The sequence below is a fragment of the Salvelinus sp. IW2-2015 genome, unplaced genomic scaffold, assembly GCF_002910315.2.
Source record: "Salvelinus sp. IW2-2015 unplaced genomic scaffold, ASM291031v2 Un_scaffold1890, whole genome shotgun sequence".
Lineage (NCBI taxonomy): Eukaryota > Metazoa > Chordata > Actinopteri > Salmoniformes > Salmonidae > Salvelinus > Salvelinus sp. IW2-2015.
Window position 1 is genome coordinate 20,875 of NW_019943252.1, and position 7,324 is coordinate 28,198.

Below are 7,324 nucleotides of genomic sequence, written 5' to 3' on the forward strand. Positions count from 1 at the left end.
TAAACAGAAACTCTCTGTAGGTTCAGGCCAGTCTGTGATAATTGTCCCTCAACTGCGAAATCATCCAAATGATCAGTAACACAAAACTCTGTGTCACGGAACAAAGTTTGTTAGTTTTCACATCCCACATCCTGTTGACAGACGATATCAGTTATGTTACATGAGTCTGTCCACGAGAGATTAGAAATACCATTGTTCCCAGTTTGAGATCTATGACGATGGTTTACACTGTCCTAATCTGAACTGGGGAGAGACTGGGGACCGGTGATGGAGCCTGTGTGTCACGTTCTGACCATAGTTCTTGTGTGTTTGCTTGTTTTAGTGTTGGTCAGGACGTGAGCTGGGTGGGCATTCTATGTTGTTGTCTAGTTTGTCTGTTTCTATGTTTTGCCTAATATGGTTCTCATCAGAGGCAGGTGTTTTGTGTTGTCTCTGATTGGGAATCATATATAGGTGGCTTGTTTTGTGTTGGGGTTTGTGGGTGGTTGTTTCCTGTCTTTGTGTTTTCCTGCACCAGATAGGGCTGTATCGGTTTGCCACATTTGTTATTTTGTATCGGTTAGTGTTCACTGTTTATCGTTTTATTAAACATGTTGAGCACTGGCTACGCTGCGTGTTGGTCCGATCCCTGTTACACCCTCTCTTCCTGTGAAGAGAGGGAAGGCTGCCGTTACACTGTGTCCCATATGGCACCCTATTCCCTATGTAGTACACTACTTTTGATCAAAGCCCTCCTCAGTCAAAAGTGGGGAACTATATCTTGGGACGTACCTAGAGTCTCTTGTTATCTTGTCTCTTCCTAGTGACAGTTTGATAGTCTCTGTGACTTGGTTCATACAGGTGGTACCAGAGTCTCTTGTTATCTTGTCCCTTCTTTAGTGACAGTTTGATAGTCTCTGTGACTTGGTTCATACAGGTGGTACCCAGAGTCTCTTGTTATCTTGTCTCTTCCTAGTGACAGTTTGATAGTCTCTGTGACTTGGTTCATACAGGTGGTACCCAGAGTCTCTTGTTATCTTGTCCCTTCTTAGTGACAGTTTGATAGTCTCTGTGACTTGGTTCATACAGGTGGTACAGATGTACTACACATCTGATACTTTTTTAGTATTTGAGTTTGTATGCATTTTCCCCCCAACCTTTTGCAGTTAAAACATTGTGATTCTTTGTATCAAGACGTATGTGTCAAATGTGTTGTACCACCTGTTTGAACCTGGCCTATAAGGTCAATGTATCCATTGTTCTTGTCTTATACACATTTGTCAGTAACCTCCAGTATAGCTCACAATTGCATATGTTAGAATACAATGTCAATCACTCTCTCTGTCACTATCTCCTCTCATTGACCCACATTGTCAAATGAAACACAAGCAAATCTATTTGCACACATCTTTATGAAGGCACCATTTTCTTAAGTGCAGAAATCGTGCAAAGACATCAGTTAAGCTGGCCATAGACAACCGCTGCCGATGGGGGGATACAGCTTGCTTTACTTTGCTGTTTTATATGAGCGCATGTATAGTTAGTGACCCATGTAGACTTGACTGTGAGCATGAAATCATGGAGCCTTAGGAGGACCAAGGAGAAGAAGAAGCATRAGTAAAYGTTACAGTCTCTGGAGYACCAAGGAGAAGAAGAAGCATCAGTAGAGGTTACAGTCTCTGGAGGACCGAGGAGAAGAAGAAGCATCAGTAGAGGTTACAGTCTCTGGAGGACCAAGGAGAAGAAGAAGCATCAATAGAGGTTACAGTCTCTGGAGGACCAAGGAGAAGAAGAAGCATCAGTAGAGGTTACAGTCTCTGGAGGACCAAGGAGAAGAAGAAGCATCAGTAGAGGTTACAGTCTCTGGAGTACCGAGGAGAAGAAGAAGCATCAGTAGAGGTTACAGTCTGGAGGACCGAGGAGAAGAAGAAGCATCAGTAGAGGTTACAGTCTCTGGAGGACCGAGGAGAAGAAGAAGCATCAGTAGAGGTTACAGTCTCTGGAGGACAAGTGGCTTTCAACGTGGCACCGTTGTAGGATGTCACCTTTCCAAAAGTCAGTCCGTCAAATTTCTGCCCTGCTGCCCCGGTCAACTGTAAGTGCTGTTATTGTGAAGTGGAAACATCTAGGAGCAACAGCGGCTCGACCCCGAAATGGTAGTCCACACAAGCTCACAGAACGGGACCGCCAAGTGCTGAAGTGCGTAGAGCGTAAAAATCCTCTGTCCTCAGCTGCAACACTCACTACCGAGTTCCAAACTGCCTCTGGAAGCAACGTCAGCACAAGAACTGTTTGTTGSGAGCTTAATGAAATGGGTTTACATGGCCGAGCAGCTGCACACAAGCCTAAGATCACCATGCACAATTCCAAGCTTTGGCTGGAATGGTGTAAAGTTTTCCGCCATTGGACTCTGGATCAGTGGAAACGCATTCTCTGGAGTGATGAATCACGCTTCACCATCTGGCAGTCCGACGGACTAATCTGGGTTTGGTAGATGCCAGGAGAACACTACCTGCCCCAATGCATAGTGCCAACTGTAAAGTTTGGTGGAGGAGGATTAATGTGCTAGGGCTGTTTTTCATGATTCGGGCTAGACCTCTTAGTTACAGCGAAGGGAAATCTTAACGCTACAGCATACAATGACATTCCAAAACGATTCTGTGCTTCCAATTTTGTGGCAACAGTTTGGGGAAGGTCCTTTCCTGTTTCAGCATGACAATACTCCCGTGCAAAAACGAGATCCATAAAGAATTTTTGTCAAGTTTGTAGAACTTGACTGGCCCGCACAGAGCCCTGACTTCAACTCGATTCGAGCACCTTTGTGATGAATTGGAACGCAGACTGTGAGCCAGGCCTAATTGCCCAACATCAGTGCCAGACCTCACTAATGCTCTTGCAGCTGAATGGAAGCAAGTCCCCCAGCAATGTTCTAACATCTAGTGGAAAGCCTCTCAGAGAGTGGAGGCTGTTATAGCACAAAGGGGAACCAACTCCATATTAATGCCCATGATTTTGGAATAGATGTTCGACGAGCTGATGTCCACATACTTTTGGTCATGTACTGTACAGTTTTGGACTTTTAAATTAATTATATATAGCCATTGATTCTTGAAATAACATAATTTATAAATGCCTCATGAGCTTAGTTCAACTTTCTTACCCTATCAGAACCCAACATATAACCTTGTTTTACTCCATGTTTGGTAAACAATAATTGTAAACAAACACTGTATCGCTTCAAAACAAAAAAGGGCGTGGTGACCATTTTGTCTTTGGTTGAATCCAGAGTTCCCCTTCATCGGTCGCGGTCCAAAGTCAGAGTCACGACCCGACCAGGACCTCAATAATGTGGTCCAGAGTCACGACCCAACCAGGACCTCAATAATGTGGTCCAGAGTCACGACCCAACCAGGACCTCAATAATGTAGTCCAGAGTCACGCCCGACCCGGACCTCCTTAATGTAGTCCAGAGTCACTACCACCGGACCTCAATTGTCAGTCACACCGACCAGACTCAATAATGTAGTCCAGAGTCACGACCCGACCAGGACCTCCTTAATGTAGTCCAGAGTCACGACCCACCAGGACCTCTAATGTGCCAGAGTCACGACCGACCAGGACCTCAATAATGTAGTCCAGAGTCACGAACCGACTAGGACCTCCACATGGGCGGCAGGTAGCCTAGTGATTAGAGCGTTGGGCCGGCAACTGAAAGGTTGCTAGATCGAATCCCCCGAGCTGACAAGGTAAAAATCTGTTGTTCTGCCCCTGAACAGGCAGTTATCCCACTGTTTCTAGGCCGCCATTGTAAATAGAACTTGTTCTTAACTGACTTGCCTAGTTAATGAAAATGTAGTCCAGAGACCTGACTGGGTGAATTTTTTTAAGATACTTTTTGAAGAGGTAGGGTTTCAGGTGCTTTCAGGAAGATGGACAGGGACTCTGCTGTCCTAGCTTCAGTGGAAGCTGGTTCCACCATTGGGGTGCCAGGACAGAGAAGAGCTTTGACTGCGCTGAGCGGGAGCTGACCTCTCTTAAGGGTGGAAGTGCCAAGAGACCCGAGATGGCAGAACGGAGTGCTCGGTTGTGTTGTAGGGTTTGAGCATAGCCGAAGGTATGGAGGGGCAGTTCCTCTTGCTGCTATGTAGGCAAACACCATGGTCTTGTAGTGGATGCGAGGTTCGACTGTAAGCCAGTGGAGTGTGAAGAGGAGCGGGTGTCATGGAGAAACTTGGGTAGGTTGAAAACCAGATGGGCTGCAGCGTTCTGGCACACCCCTTTTCCTATACCTATTTAGGGTTTTGGCATTATGGGTCAGCTAGGACTCAGGTATTTTTCATTAAAACATTTTATTTAACCTTTATTTAATTAGGCAAGTCAGTTAAGAACAAATGTGTATTTACAATGACGGCCTGAAACAGTGGTTAACTGCCTGGTTCAGGGGCAGAACGACAGATTTTTACCTTGTCACCCTTCTAGCAACCTTTCGGTTACTGGCCCAATGCTCTAACCACTAGGCTACCTGCCGCACCAAGTTACCATACATTTAGGGTCAGCTAGGACTCAGGTATGGTGTTATCATACATTATGGGTCAGCTAGGACTCAGGTATGGTGTTATCATACATTGGGTCAGCTAGGACTCAGGTATGGAGTTACCATACATTATGGGTCAGCTAGGACTCAGGTATGGAGTTACATACATTATGGGTCAGCTAGACTCATGTATGGGTTACATACATTATGGGTCAGCTAGGACTCAGGTATGGCGTTATCTACATATGGGTCAGCTAGGACTCAGGTATGGACGTTATCATACATTATGGGTCAGCTAGGACTCAGGTATGGATTACCATACATTATGGGTCAGCTAGGACTCAGGTATGGAGTTACCATACATTATGGGTCAGCTAGGACTCAAGTATGGCGTTACCATACATTAGGGGTCAGCTAGGACTCAGGTATGGCGTTATCATACATTATGGGTCAGCTAGGACTCAGGTATGGCTTATCATACAATATGGGTCAGCTGACTCAGGTAAGGAGTTACCATACATTATGGGTCAGCTAGGACTTAGGTATGGAGTTACATACATACATTATGGGTCAGCTAGGACTCAGGTTATGGCGTTACCATACATTATGGGTCAGCTAGGACTCAGGTATGGCTATATCATACATTAGGGTCAGCTAGGACTCAGGTATGCGTTATCATACAGTATGGTCAGCTAGGACTCAGGTATGGCGTTATCATACATTATGGGTCAGCGACCAAGTATGGCATTTTGAAACGCTATGATCCCTTATTAAATCCACTGAAACCAGTGTAGATGAAGGGGAGGAACACGTTAAACAAGGATTTTTAAGCCTTGAGACATGGATTGTGTATGTGTGCCATTCAGAGTGTGGACAAGACAAAAAGATTTAATAATGCCTTTGAACAGAGTATGTAGTAGGTGACAGGCGCACTGGTTTGTTGTCAAAACTGCAACACTGCTGGTTTATTATTTTTTTTTACAGTGCATTCATCTTAAGATATCTAGGTGGGACAACCACATCTCAGTCACAGTAAGAACATTTGTCCTCAGTAAAGTAACTATCAGAGCTAGAAGGGGGGGGGATATTAAGAAACTCTTGAAGAAGGTAGGGTTCAGGTGCTTTCGGAAGACGGGCAGGGACTCTGCTGTCCTAGCTTCAGGTTTGATGGCACAAGTGGGAGCTCAGCCAACAGAGAGTTGTAATAGTCCTTTCTAGAATCCGACCGCGACGACCCTGATGGAGAAATTGTACAATGATTGCTCTGCAAGTTCAAAGCCCGAGCTCTCCATCACCATACGTGGCGTTTACAACAGATTGTTGACATCTATAAACACACTGTCAAACATCACTAACAACAAGCCATCACATTTCAACACAACTGATTGGTCAAGAGTGTGCAAAGCTGCATCAAGCAAAGGGGTTGCTACTTTGAAGGATCTAAAATCTAATATATATTTTGATTTGTTTAACACTTTTTTGGTTACTACATGATTCAAATGTGTTATTTCATAGTTTTGATGTCTTTACTATTATTCTACAATGCAGAAAAATAGTAAAAATAAAAAAAAATCCCTTGAATGAGTAGGTGTGTCCAAACTTTTGACTGGAATTGTATTTGAATGTCTCTCAGTATGGGATCACACATTTTGGTACTTGTTTTTTAAATGTTAAAATACAATAATGTTTATGTTCAACCAAATAGAGAAATAAGCAAAAAGTGGGATACGGCACGGGTGGGATTTGAGAGGTCCTTCAGAAAGCATCACAGAGCAATGCACTTTCAAATGCAGTTGTTAGTGATATTCCCACCCGATATTGATGTAATTAAGGGCCATGTGAATTTTGAGTACATTACTCAAATACACCAAATACACTAACTGTAACTGTAAACCAGATTCCCCAATTCCATTTTGAGTGATTTTAGATTAACTAAAAAAAAAAGTAAATAAAAATAAAAAAGTCAGAGCAAACAATAGGTCAGAACGACCTGAAGACACAGGTCGACCTGCTAAACCTGCCACAATAGCTTCGCCCGTCACCACAATGTACAAGTGAGGTAAATCATAAAGAACGCGTAACACGACCAGCCGGAGTGGTGATAAAACACAATCTGGAGAATATTCCATCATTCTTAACAATACCTAACAACCCAAGTTAGACTTTTTTGTTTTTTACACTTTCTGATAATTTCTTAAAAATATTATATCTTAAAAACATTGCGAAGAGGGGTTTGTCTCCCCACTTCATTTCATGGATAAAGAATCTGCCATGAAAAATAAACTATTTAATCCATATGAGAAACAAGAATTAAAATTCAGTTCCTCATAATCATTGCGCTTATCTATACAAAGAAATTTTAAAACATTCAAAATGAGTCTAGGCAGTTACTTGGCAAGTTGAATAACACTTCAATAATTTTTATGTTTATTTCTTAAAGAGTGGATGAGAGAATTTCTTTCCTGCACACTTAAAACAGAGTGCCTGGTATTAAATTATTTATGTATTTGCCTAAATCTTCAATACCAAACACAAAAATCAAATCACAAGTTTGTTCTCGACTAGCTATTCCTGAATGTCTATGTATGATTATATAATCTATATGTGTGAAATGCTAAAAAAGTCAACTCTTTATAGGGTAGATCCCGTGATGAAAAGTTGCGCTATCTGTATGGTCTAAAATAAGGCTTCACATCATACAAACCTTAAAATATAAACTAGAATATTACACTAACTTTGCGCATATTTACGATGTATACTCCGCCTATTGAAATGCGAGAAATGCAAAAAGGATTAACAAAATCACTGCGT